At 34.1% G+C, this 14,865-nt stretch overlaps 1 protein-coding gene across 1 annotated transcript in view; it reads left to right on the top strand.

The window, feature by feature from the left end:
* LOC123869057 (cAMP-dependent protein kinase catalytic subunit 3) overlaps positions 1-14,865 on the top strand; it is a 46,650-nt gene that overhangs the window by 608 nt on the left and 31,177 nt on the right. The window lies entirely within an intron of this gene.

Genomic DNA, 14,865 nt, shown 5'->3' with positions numbered 1-14,865 from the left:
TTTTTTATATATGTAAGTATATTATATTATCTTTGGCTTTTATATATATCTATTTTGTAACCGGGCGTGAGAGTAAGTTATATCTATAATAATAATATTATTATTATTATTTTAAATAATATTGATCATATTATATGTAATGTACCTACTAACTTACCTTGTATAAGGGATGTGCACTTTCAGCTCTTTATACGGAAACTGTAAAACACATTTTTATATTTAGGTAGGTAGGTATTTAATATTTATCATTGAGGGATTTGTATATTTTATAGTAAGTAAGTACCTACCTATCTTTTATCACACAAATATTATAAAAGCGAAAGTTTGTATGTGTGTGTGTGTATGTTTGTTACTCCTTCACGCAAAAAACCACTTGACGGATTTGGCTGAAATTCGGAATGGATTACTTTTTATCCCGTAAAATCAAAGAGTTCCCACGGGATTTCGAAAAACCTAAATACACGCGGACGAAGTCGCGGGCGTCAGCTAGTATTAAATACTAGCTGATGCCCGCGACTTTGTCCGCGAGGATTTAGGTTTTTAAAATCCCGAGGGAATACTTTGATTAAAATATTTGAAAATCTTTGAAATCTCTTTCTTAACTTAATATTTTAGTCTTGGCTTTTATTTTTATTTAATTTAATTTAAGGTAATATTCACACACCAGTTACAGTGGTAAAATGTATAAGGCTCATCAGAAATTATTTCAACATATTGTACTAAAAAAATTAATTGTATGTCGTAAAAATGTTCTTATTGTAAAAAGCTAGGTAGGTATCTAGATATAATCACACTAATATTATAAAGGCGTAAGTTTGTGTGTATGTATGTATGTGTGTGTGTGTGTGTGTGTGTGTGTGTGTGTGTCTGTGTGTGTGTGTGTGTGTGTGTGTGTGTGTGTGTGTGTGTGTGTGTGTGTGTGTGTGTGTGTGTGTGTGTGTGTGTGTGTGTGTGTGTGTGTGTGTGTGTGTGTGTGTGTGTGTGTGTGTGTGTGTGTGTGTGTGTGTGTGTGTGTGTGTGTGTGTGTGTATGTTTGTAACTCTTTCACGCAAAAACTACTGGACGGATTGGAATGGAGATAGAAAATAGTACTTAGGTACGTTGAATTAATACATAAGCCACTTTTTATGTAGATAATTATTACAGAAATTTTATTTATCGAAATTGACCTACTTGCATGCCGCTTTGACTTGACGATAACAACCCGCTAGCGAAGGTGAAGTTTTCATATTTGTTTTGTCGTCATATTAATATAGGCTTACAATAATAGGTCTAGCTAGATCTAGGAATGTTATAAAAAGGATTGAGAAATTCTAGACACGTGTCAGGTAATTACAAATCTATACGGTATACCTACCTACTACTTAATATTATAAAGTTTGTAAGTTTCTACTTTTAAGAGGTAATTTTCGAAAATACACATCCGATTCCCAAAATCTTTCACTGATAGATAGAATACTTTATGCCCGAGTGCTATAGCTTGTAAATTATAAGTATAATATGTATGGTGGACGAAGTCACAGGTAAAAACTAGTCTTTTCTTTTTAAAGAATATTAGTCTTATGTTAAAATTCCACTTTCCTCTCCAACTAAGCGTAAAACTTGTGCTAGGATTAGGTATGACAATAGTGCAACAGATAGGTCCGAATCGCCGACCCTTTGGAATTCAGTCAGTTGAGCTATTGAGGCTATTATATAAAAAATAAGATGCTTAAACGTAGGTACTTACCCACTTCTTTATACAATTTCTTCAATAGATTAAGAAGCATGACTTCGAAAATTTTTTTTGGGGAGAAATCGTTACTTTATATGCTGTACGTTTTACGACCCTTTCGCAAGTTAGCGTCGAAAGTTCTTCGCACCTATCTACAATCTGACGTTGATGGATTATGCATTAAATTATTCCAGTATGGCCATGCTTGTAGACATCCAGTATCCATCTAGGTAGGTATTATATACTTAGTACCACATTTTCTAAATTAAAAAGTCATGTATCATCACTAGGTATCATCACTTTTTACGATCTATAGGTACTCGTAGTACCTATAGATTATAAAAAGTACCTAATCTGTTCTGTTTGAAGTGCAAATCACAAAAATCGCTGAATGAATTAGAGTAGGTCCTACCAATAAACTCTAACATTAGATAGGTAAGTAGGGAGTAGATTTTTTCGTAATGGCCGGGTAAGAACATTTTTTTTTTTCGTCATCTACATCTTCATCGTGACGTCTTGGAGTTGTGACGTCTTGCTTGAGACGCGACTGAGATGTCGTCGTCTTGTCTATCTTCGTAAAGGGAAACTTTTGGTTAATTTTGTCATACTCTACATCAGTAGAGCCACACGAGTAAAAATGTACGTAGTTTCCATTAGGCGACACTCAGGTTTTGTTATTAAGTAGATAGTCAACTTATCTACTAAATATTTTTGCCTATAAGCAGGTTAGTGGTTTGTAAATACACGATAGTATCACTGTCCTTGCTCTAAATATGTCATCGCGCAGTATTGCAAAGCGAGAGGTAGGTAACTAGGTACCTAGCTGCCCCCTCTGACCCAATTGTAGCGGGGAGGTACGAGTCAAGGACATTTGAACTATGAGGTCCGTTAATGGGACACCAGCTGACGTGAACTGATAGATTTGCATACAATTATATTACCTACTTACCTACTACTGTACGAAATAAGTGCCTATACTCAGTAGGTTCAATATCGCTCAGAAAAAAGTCCAAAGGGTCCCTGTATAAAGTTTTTATGGCTAGGAAATCAATTATGGGTAATGAGTCGATGGCTGATGATAACTGTTATAAGCTTTTCAGGATTTCGCTCTTTTTCGTTTATGTAGTAAATTATGAATGAATAAATAAAATAAAACTACGTGAACTTTCACTAGTGCTAATGAGGTGTAGATAATTTAAATTCGTATAATTAATAATGTCGTTGAAACTTGATTGAGACTTTAAACGAAACTAGATTATAGACTGAATTTTAATGTCGTTTACCATAATATTTTCTAAAAAAATGATGTTAATGTTTGATTTCACTTTTTGAATGAATGAATAATAACTAAACTTGTCAAAATATTAAACGTATTTAATAAATGAATAAATATTATAAAGGCGAAAGTGTCTGTCTGTCAGTTACCTTTTCACGGATCGTCCGTTTGATCGATTTTGATGAAATGTACAGAGATAGCTTGCATCCCGCAGACGGACGTAGGCTATGGTTATCCCGTAAATAAAGGAGTTACCGCGGGATTGAAAAAACATAAATCCACGTGGACGAAGTCGCGGGCCTTTATTTAAAAGTTAAAATCTACCTAGCTAGCCTTCTTCCTAGCTTGCATGAAGGAGAGGGACATAGGCGACTTTTTATCCCGGAAATAAGGGTTTCCACGGAATTATTAAAGAGCTAAATCCACACGGACGAAGTCGCGTATCATCAGTACGTACAATACAAGCTAATGCTCGGTCAGTGTTTCTAAAATATGTAGCCACTTACCTGGATCGCGCATCAGGGGGACCCTTACATCCGCGGCGTTCTTGCATCCTAAGTGATTACATTTAAAACACTGACCGTCCACTAGCATATTTTATTCTGAACAGTAGAGCCTTCAAAGCTGCTAAGTACCGCGCGGAGGCAGCGCGGCTTCAGCGCTGCGGCCGCGCTGCTTTGTAACGTCACGTCATTCTTTAATCGATCGTTTTTATTAAAACACTAGTTGTGCCCGCGACTTCGTTCGCGTGGAATCAGCGCGCTTTATAATATAGCCACGGACGCTCAGGCGCGAGGCGTGTAGTACGTACTCTGTACGTTAAAAATGTTCGCCGTGATTCTTTAAATTGACATAACTTTTTTATTTATGAACCGATTGACATGAAATAAACACTAAATGTTGAGCGAAGCTTACTACAATATATTAGTGAAAACCGTATCTAAATCGAATAAGCCGTTTCTGATATTAGCGTGTACAAACACACAGACAAACAGACAAAAAAAAATTAATTACAATTGCGGGTTCGGCATCGATATAATAACAACCCCTGCTACTTTTTTTTATATACCTATTTCCATTGTACAGACACCACTTTTCTACAATTTTATTATAGGTATGTATAGATTTTTCAGACACTGAAGAGTCGACCGACATCACCATAACGGTTTTTTTGCTATTTTCGAAATTACTTACTATAAAAATAACTAGGTAGCTGAGTAGGTAGTTATGTATAAATGTGAGTGAACTGAGGTAGGCACCTCCTTACATGCCGCAATTCAGAGGTGAAAAACAATAGTGCGGATGAAACAGAGCACAAAAACGTCTCTCAGATGTATCTGGTTTACCTATTATCCTCTCGACGCCCCAGTTACAAAGGTAACGACTGTATCACGACTATGCTCACTTGCTTTTATGCTTTTAAAACTTGAGAATGTCGCTTTATGATGAAAATCTTGTACCTATTTAAATCTTTATGTCTACGTAGTTTTAAAAACGTTTTAATTAACAATAATTATAACTAGCTTAAGTACTTACCTAGTTTACATCATAGGTTGTAAAATGTACCTAATTTTGAGACCCGTGGAGGCAACCGAAAAGTGATGTAAGCTCGAAAATAAAATAAAACATAAATGACTCTACGTGGAATAGACTAAACATGTCTTTGTCTCTAATACTATGTCTTATTCGATTTTTACCGAGAATCAATCTATGCTTGCAAGAATTAATCCATGCTTGCAATTTGCTCGTTGCGTTATACCTTTAAACCATGGTTTATTAACAGGTTCTGGAGGTCAAACATCAACCACTCCACGCAATTGAGTTACTTTGTCAGATCTAGTTTAGGTAGGTAGGTAGATATCTAGTACAATTTATGAGCAGACCCTGAATAAAATACTGCGGGAAAATACACGCAATAAACTATCGTAAATAATTATTACTATTCTAACAACAAGTAGGTACTCTTAGTATGAATTTGCACATCTCGACGTTCGACAACGTTAGCGAATTTCGATTGTCGATACACTATAACGTCTAAGTGAACAAAAATCAATCGGTTACGGTTGCAACCGCAATTGATCGATATGCGTTGTTACTACTAGGCCAGACGTCTCACTGCCATTTTATTCTGATGTTAAAGTGTTTGATACTCGGAGTCTATCAACGTTTTCGAGATGTGCAAAATCGTACTAAGGGTACGGTTCGTGTTTGTATTGTCATTGTCATGCGTGATTAGCAGCATGAATGTGGGTTACTGTATCACGCAAACTTTGGGGCATCAGAAAGCAATACATATTTTGATAGAGCGATATAAATGTTCCACTCATGTCCGTGATTTCACACAATAAGAATCGAAACAATACCGTCGTTTCTGTTCGAACTCGAAGATAGCGTATTATTTTTTCATACCGGGCTCACTACTAAGCACAGGTTTCCTCTCAAAATGAGAAAGGTTTAGGCACTAGTCCACCACGCTGACCAAGCGCAGATTGGACACATTTCACACACTTTGAATTGAATAAATCATTAATTTATTTATTCATTTGAGAATATTATAAAGAACTTCTATAATATTAATTAGCGATGCGTGCCCGGAATCAACCCTAGACCCCTCGAATAAGAGGCCGAAATCTTATCCACTAGGCTATCACCGCTACGCAGATAACGCATGCGCTACGTTATCTCAGAACATAATAAATAAACGATGGCATTGTCTCGACAGACGGTCCTAATTGGTACGGTTTGATTAATTGCTCTTATCACTGGGTAGCTAAGTGGAATATATGCCACCCGCTCAACAAATCTAGATCTTCTATCTGTAACCTATTAAATATCACAATACTTATTAGGTTGTACCGAATGTGACACATATTTACAATACACGTAATTAGAATAATAGTGTTATGACATAAGTAGACTAATTCGTAGCTATTGACTTAGTTCTTCTCAGTCGTTTCGCTCCTTACAGGACTTGAGTTTATGTTATTTCATGAGATGTTGCCACAATTATTTCGTCTCGATTTCGTAACAATAGTACCTTCTTTGAATAAAAGATTTGAGCTTGAGTTTTCAAAACTGGATACAAACACAATACCTCCTTTAGCGACGTGTACGTTATGTGACCACTCGTGGTTTCCAACGTCTCTACACGTGACCTGATACATTACAAATAGGTACGTAAGGATTAGTGTGAAAATAGAAATAGGCGTGAATTTTAAGGCTTCGCGAAACCATAACAAAGGCATAGAAATGAAATAGTTATCACCGCTAATTAGAGATAAGCATTTCATACTCAAATCCTAATTTGTCGTCGACTGATACGTTTTATCTACGTTGAAACTTAAGAGGGCTCTCTCCGTCACTCGTTTCATACAATCGTAGTTCCAATTTCATTTGAATATTAAGCAACCAAAGTCCATGAAATTTTGCAGACATATTCTAGAAACTAATATCTATGTCTGTGGTTTTCCAGATTTCTGTTAAAATATTCGGTTTCAAAGTTACGCGGTCTTAAAAATTTTCATACAAATCTTTGAGCACCTGTAATTTTAAAACTACATATATTTAGAAAAATCTAAAACACCACAGACACAGATATTAGTTTCTAGAATATGTCTGCAAAATTTCATGAACCTTGGTTGCTTAATATTCAAATGAAATTGGAACTACGATTGTATGAAACGAGTGACGGAGAGAGCCCTGTTAAAAGCCTCTCTTTTAGATTTATCCTTCCCTTATCTCGTGTACAAATTACTCACAAACAAAACCTATGCTGATATAATAGCGTAGATCCATTACACGATACTAAGTATAATGTGCGATTATCATATTTCACACATTACCTACAACTGGAGCACTGGCGTTTGGTCGGATTTAGAAAAGAAAGTGAGCAAGACAATGCGGCGACTGCGGTAGCCGAGATTGACCGAGACGCGTCCGCATGGAACCGTTCGTACATTGTACGGTTGCACGAAATATAACACGCTTTTATGTGCTCTACTGTTATATTCATGTAATTGGTATTTTCTTTTATTTTGCTATATTGGTGAAATTTTCCAGATTTTATTGTAGTTTTAATGTATGTAGCCAAACATTGTTTGTTATTATTTGAGTCTAAACTTTGGATGCGGAAGGATTTTAGAGCCCAAAACATTATTGTCGCAAGAAAACTCTCTAAATATATAAGGAAAACTTCTGAATCACTGACTGACTCATCAATGCCGCTTGAATTTAGAAAGCTGGAACTTTTCACAGAGCAAAGGGAGTGAAGTCGCGGGCGGTCAGTAGGTAGCACTGTGATAAATAGATAGGGGTATGAAAGTATTAATAGGTTTGGTTCTTACCAGAGTATAGGTTTGTAGGTAAGTCGCTACCAAACATTGAAAAGAAGGGAAATTCTTGTGATAAAGAATTTATCATTTTTTTAATCGCATAACTATGAGTCCTCTCATCCAAAATTCCTCAGAGCTTGAAGATCAAAGTCTTCGAACAGTACGTGTACTTAGAGATGACATAATGGATCCGAGATATGGTCGCTAACCTTGTAGGTATGGGCCTCAAAAGAAAGATCAGAGTCACTCAGCGGACGATGGAGAGAGCTATGCTTAGAGTTTCACTACGTGATCAAATTAGAAATAAAATACGTAGGAGAACAATAGTAACCGACATAGTTCAACGGGTTGCGAATCTGAAGTGGCAATGAGCCTGGCCACATAGTTTGAAAAACCCGGCGTAAGATCGTAGCGTGTGGAAGTCTCTACAAGATACCTATCTCCAACAAGGGACGTCAGTTGATAATGATGATGATGATGTAAAGACTTTCGTGCGGGTGTAAGCTGCTCAGGTACGTTCCGTGTTAATTATAACACGAATTGATACTTAAGACGATAAAGTGTGCTGATTATCCGCAGATTTCTACGTGACCTGATTCATTGCCTTGGATCTTCGATTCGAGTCACCTTGCACTTTGTTATAGTACCCTTGGCCGATTTCCATACTCTGTTTACTTACTTATCGTAATTATTATTAGGTATAATAGATTTGCGTTCAGGAATCGATGTATTAATGTTGCTGAACATACGGGTGATGAACTTGAAAAGGCCGCTGCAATTTACCTAATGCATTTTGTATGGCACTTGATGCAGTTCTTCCATATTGGTCCGGGCGGACATTAGATGCTTACGGATTGTTTAGGTAGGTATTAATATGTACAGTAGGAGTAGATTTAGGTGTTATTTTGATTCATAGGTTTAACGATTAGTCAAAGTAAAAGCCTTTTATTAAATTGGGTAGGTACCAATGTACACTTTTTGATGGTCCATTGTTTAATTTGTCAGATAGGTAATTTAGGTAATGGTGGTGGCTCCGACATCAATGATAAATAATATTAAGTAAATCTAAAACTAAAACTGAAGTTTCAAACGCTGCCTGGTCTGAGAAGAAGCCCACAACAAACAAAGCCAGGATTATTATTATGTATCAAATTGTGATAATGGACAGGATCGATGACTGCGTGTGTTTTTCGATGCACAGAAATTTGGACGTCTGTCGAATTGTTGGAATAGTTCGCACATTCAGTTAACGACTTGGATTAGGCATTCCGAACCAGTGGTAGATGCTTTTGACTATTCAAAAGAACTTGTAAAAGTCTAATTGAATAAAAATATTTTGAATTTGAGTTTGAATTTGAATTAACGTTGCTTACCTAGTACATCCCACCTAGATACGCTGTCGAAACTACCTGGGCTAACACTTGTATCAAACTACACTTTGCTTCTACCTATTAGATATTTAAATGTATAAGTACCTAGGTTGGGTAAAGAATTCAAAATTCAGAATCACTATTTATTGTGCAGGTAGACAATGGACATCATAAAAATACTTAACATTTAGAACTTTCTCTTAAACTTTGTAAAGGTCTTCGGTAAGATTCATATCGCTACATAAGTTGTGTTGATATAATATGTATAATGTACTACCCATATTATCATTATAACTATATCGTAACATGTTCCAAGAATAAATGAATTATGAATAAAATTATGAGCTTCAGCTACGCTTCAATGTGTCAATTTACTATTGTGTTTACCAGGTGTTCACTTTTATAGTGTCATGTCATCGTCAATTTACCTTTCGACATTATAATTATTATGGATCTGGCACCAGCATCTCACACTGGTGAGCGCAAAATATTTTAATTTCGTCTTATTATTATTCGACATTGACGCTGATTGATTTCCTTTTTAACCCCCGACCCAAAAAGAGGGGTGTTATAAGTTTGACGTGTGTATCTGTGTATCTGTGTGTCTGTGTATCTGTGTATCTGTGTATCTGTGTATCTGTGTATCTGTGTATCTGTGTATCTGTGTATCTGTCTGTGGCATCGTAGCGCCTAAACGAATGAACCGATTTTAATTTAGTTTTTTTTGTTTGAAAGGTGGCTTGATCGAGAGTGTTCTTAGCTATAATCTAAAAAAATTGGTTCAGCCGTTTAAGAGTTATCAGCTCTTTTCTAGTTTTCTTGTAGAAAAGAAGGTTAGATAACCGTTAGGTTCATAATATTATGTCAATAGACAAATGTCAAGCTGTCAAGATGGACGTTGCCTAAATACATAATTATTTATTTAAATGATTTTTTGGAAAACTCAGATACTTTGGATCGTCGGGGGTGTTATAAATTTTTAATTTACACTTGTGTAAGATAAATTTAACAACAGGCGGATCTACGGATCTGATGCCAATCATTTAATCATATAACGCTACCTACATAATATTATAGGTATATAAATTAATAACTGAATTGCACATATTACTTGAATCTACTAGAACTAAAATACTAATCAGTATTAATACTTACATTGTAATTATTTTAATTACCCTAATTTTTAACCTAATATAGCGATAAAATTAAAGTAGGAGCTAAAAGTAGGTACCTACTTGCACTAGACTTAGGAGGTCGGCAGCACTAGTATTTTAGGTATGTATTAATAAGAAGAAACAAGGAAGAAACCTATAAAGTTTTAATTGATATTTTCATAATAAGCGATTGTGCACTTTTATGGCACGTTAAAGGCAAAAGTAATAACAACAACTTTTTGACTGAGTTTTACCATCGATAGGTACGATCTCACGGTTCCGTAGAATTTTAAAAAGTCAGCCGAAAGTACTGTTTTACAATATTCTTGTGGCGTACTCAGTGCTGGTGTTATGCAATCAGCGAACGATTTCAAGATACCTGCGTACGATTACGAATAACGATAGCACTTTCACCGAGATGAGTTGGTTTTACCTACTGTGACATGTGCATTCACTTGTCAGAACACATCTTCGCAATAATACCTGAATTTCGAATAGGTAGGACCTTGTACATCCAATACAATTTGTTACTGACTATCAGAAGATAGCAGGTTACTACCCAGAAATATAACAATTTATTACTTTTCATACACATACTTTTCTTGATCTCGTATTGTATCGATCTCGCGCGAGTTTGGGATGACATTGACCTTTTCTTTTGAGATTCTTACAGTCTTTTACGGATGCTGGTCAGGTTTCTTTAGTGTTAGAACGATTGTTATACCTATTCCAATTATCAAAGAATATGCCAGTCGAAGAAACTTTTTATCAGCCGTAATATTTATATTTATATGACATATAAGTTCAAAGAAAGTATAGGTAAGTTCATATATTTATTCTGCTTGTAAACTTGAAGCGAAAAGCTGTGATGCAAAAAGCTTAATATATAGTGCTTTAGAGTTCGTTATCGAAAATAAAAAATATGAATATCTGCCAACTGGTTTGTTTATGTAAGTGAGTGCAGCTAGGTAATCCAAGATGTTTTTCGTCTGAACCCCGGGGCCTGTCGGAAAATTTGAGTAAGGTGAAGAGACAAACAAGTTGTTCGTAAATGGTACTTATAATTTTTACGTAGGATTATAATTAATAGGTAGATGAAAAATACCATAATATTGTTGCATAATCGTACGCGACTTAGTAAATAGTAAATGGTACCTATTAATGAAATTCAACGAGAGACAATAAAATATTATTAGGTGTAATTATAAAAATATGATTATGATTAAAGAGGTTTAATTTTTTTTTTGCAATTAAAAATAAGTATAAAAATTCTTTACCTTAATCATACACAGGTATATTTACAGGCTCACACTTTTACAATTTTTTTAATGATTAAGTTTCCTTCGGTATTCGGCTATATTGCATTTGCAATGTAACGTTGATTAAAGTATAATACTTATGAATAAGCAAACTTTATTTACATCGAGAACAGCGTGTTTGTTAATGTTATGACGCAAATAAAAATATAAATAGGTATAGTTTTGTAAATCGTAATGCATTTTATATAAAGAAAAGAAAAGGTGAACCCTTTCACAGCCAAGGAAAATTTTCTTCGTTGCTTTTCCGGGATAAACATAAGTATTAGTAAAAGGTATAATAGTATTTGAACAGTAATTTTTAATGTTAATATATTAGTAGGTATGTTAATATTTGTAGTGCTTATAAGTATCTTCACTAAATATTGCAGAAATTTTATAAGCGAACCAAGCGATATACACTACACAGTCGTATTATAAATTATTATAGAGAACATAAAATAAATATGGCCCAGTAATTGTAGTTTGTGCCAAATATCGTAAGATCGTAACATAAACAAAAGTATTAAAATAACTGCCCTCAAAACTTACTTCGTGGAGTTTATTAAATGAAATTAGTGACTTTTATTTTACTTTCTCTACATACACCAAATTTTACAAATAGATAATATAATGTTTCCAAATTATGTATAGCGGATTGTACTGTCCTAATAATCTCTTTTTGGGTTAAAATACCTGCCTATGTAATTTTAAAACAAGTGTACATATACTCTTCCGGCGAAATGACCTATTTGTTTCAGCACACGTCGTGATCTTCCCACGCTTCTGGGAAACACTCGTTTAAAGTTTTGACAATTTATTTAAATACGCAGTGCGACGACCCGTGGTCGAGTAAAAAGCTTTGAGCATTTCCGCAAAGACGTTACTGGAAAAAGCTCGTTTGATAGATAATCAAGCTGTCGTGTGGGTTTATTAAGGGTGACGAGGAATTTATATTTTATGTCGTAAAGTGTAAATAATAAGGCACAACGTTTCTCAGTTTTTTCCAATAAGAGTTACTTACCAGGAAAAATAATGGCTTTATTTATTTTCAGTTAACGTCAGTTGAATTTGTAACATTGATATTCATAATACATTACCTACGAGTAGGTACCTAAAATTGCTAGGTTCCTAAAAGTATTAACGGTATTAAAATTAACTCGGTTAAATACTGTCAGAGTTATTAAAATATAAGATTACGTTATTTACGTTATTATTTAGTCCCACGCGCACTTTTAAGTATCAGATGTTGATATTTATGATATTACAACGTTCTTGTTTTCCTTGGAACGCTTTCATTTGATTAGAATAAAAGTAGCATGTACTTGGAGTTCGTTGTATTGTTTAGGACGCCATAAAATCGTCCATTTAAATAATTCACGCCCAAGAGTAGGTACATAATAGTTCAATGCGCCCAAAGGGAGATAAATATGGTAAAATGTTCAGATGGAAAATTAAAAGATGGAATTATTGTTTGTTGTGGGATCGATAAATTAAATCGAATCATTTGTCAATGAAATCTAAAGAAAGAAAGAAAGAGGTAGTTTTCCATGACAGTATCGTATGTACCTTATTTGCTTTATGATTCCGATTAATACGACTTAAAGTTGGGCACCAGAAATATTTCCTATTTATTTTGGACAATAAACAGCTCAGAACTTGCTCAGAATTACAGTTTGCGTCATATTTTTGACATACAAGTACGTATAAATTTTATGGAGATGTATTATCTCTGAATAGGTTTTACGAGATGTATATTGTTGGTGGAGTGAAGGAACCGGTAAATTTAACTTGTTATGAAAGATTAGTATACATCGACGGCCAACACGTGCCGTCTGCACAAACTTGATGGAAATAATGTAATGTTTAGTAATCTTTCACAAATATCCCTTTCCCGCGTCAATCTTCAGTTAATCCTTCTCATAATCCTAGTTTATATTGCCAGATTAAATGGGAAGTTTTACTATCATACTGTTTATCCAACTGAATAGTAAGTACTAGTTTGTTATGAGCCGAGGTAGATTACTATCTACACACGAGGTGCGTGAATCGGTACAGACACGGAAAGTTTGCTTACAGTATTTATATGAATTTATGCAACAAGCTGCAAGTCTTATTTTAATCAATATAATATTCTATCTTTATTATAGTAAGAAATAAGAATTATTGTTCATTAAATTAATTATATTTTTGAAATAAACAATATGTATTTTATCTATACCTACTTATAGCTTATATATCTATATCTTTTTAGTTTATCTGTTAAATAAATCTTTACATACTTTTAAAATGTCAAAGGGTAAAAAATATGTTTATAGCAGAATATAAAATAATATTCCATACCGTCATAATATTTTAATAACACTTCACTGGCTTATTTATTACCGACACGTGTAAAAGAGAGGTTTGATATTATTTTTATACAGATACATACTTGATTTAGTAAAACCTATACTTAGGTAACATTCCGGGCAATATGATATTATAACAGGACTATGTAGACGAAAATAATAATTTATGGCTAGGCATCTACGATTTCATATTATGAAACTCATAATAACTCTAATATTTGCGCAACGACTCTCTTGTCGTTTCAAAACTCTTAAAAGTGTATATAAGTGTATGTAAAATAAATGTCTGGTTTTGTATTAATGAATTTCACAGCATGCCATAATATTCATGGCAAATCACTTCGACATTGCTTCCGTAGATATATAAGCGTGCAGTATTGCAGTAAAAAATGGTATTCACCGGCTTCCTAGGCGTGTGCTATTAGAGATTTCACGAGTCACGCATTCCGATTAAACATTTTGCAATAGTTATCTCAACTATCTAAGTCATGATCAGGATCCCACATGGCATCAGTTAATCAAACGCAATAATGTGATCGACAAAATAATGCATTGAAGTTTTCAATGTTTGAAAGTGAAAATATCACCAAATTCAAATTCAAAATATTTTTATTCAATTAGACTTTTGAATCTTCAAAAGTAACTACTACTACCGAAAAATTTGTAAGAAACTATCATAATAAAAATAATTAAGTTATATAAGTGCCCATAGAATGTTAATTAGGGAAGGTAAAAATATACTTAATAATTCAATAATATCTACTACGTTCATTTGGATAAAAGTAATTTACTTAACTGTATTTTTTGATTGCCTTATTGAAATAGCAACCTTAATTTTTTTGTACAACGTTCAAGCTTTTTGCTCTTGACATTGACAATAATATTTCCGGATAGGTACCCAATACAAATCCAAAGGGCTTCATCTGAATTAGAACGCTTGCTGCTTAGAGGTGTTGTATCTATTAAGCCTTCCTATTTAACAATCAAGACTTCTATTTAAATAGAATAGATATCTATTAAGAAAATTTTCACGTCCTCCTTTTTTGTTTACTACATCTCATTAAGCCACCCGAAGCAGTAACGTTATCATTGAGCGAGGACGTGAGAAGAATCTTCATTGTGTTTATTTTTAAGATCAGGAAATACGTGTTTGGGAGATCATAAATGCTTACATGCTGACATTGATTAATTTACGGATAATACTAGTATTATGTATCTAGATTTATTATTTTGTAAAATATAAACGCTAATCTAATTAAGCTAAATTAATTTACTATCATCTTGAAGCGTCTTTTTTAACTTGTAGGTACTTACTTGCTAGCTGTTGTTTTTAATTTTTCTATCACATATCAAATGTTTATTTCGTATACCTAT

Source organism: Maniola jurtina, chromosome 1, assembly GCF_905333055.1.
Source record: "Maniola jurtina chromosome 1, ilManJurt1.1, whole genome shotgun sequence".
Classification (NCBI taxonomy): domain Eukaryota; kingdom Metazoa; phylum Arthropoda; class Insecta; order Lepidoptera; family Nymphalidae; genus Maniola; species Maniola jurtina.
The sequence above is the reverse complement of the archived record's forward strand: the minus strand, read 5'-3'. Positions and strand labels throughout refer to the sequence as shown.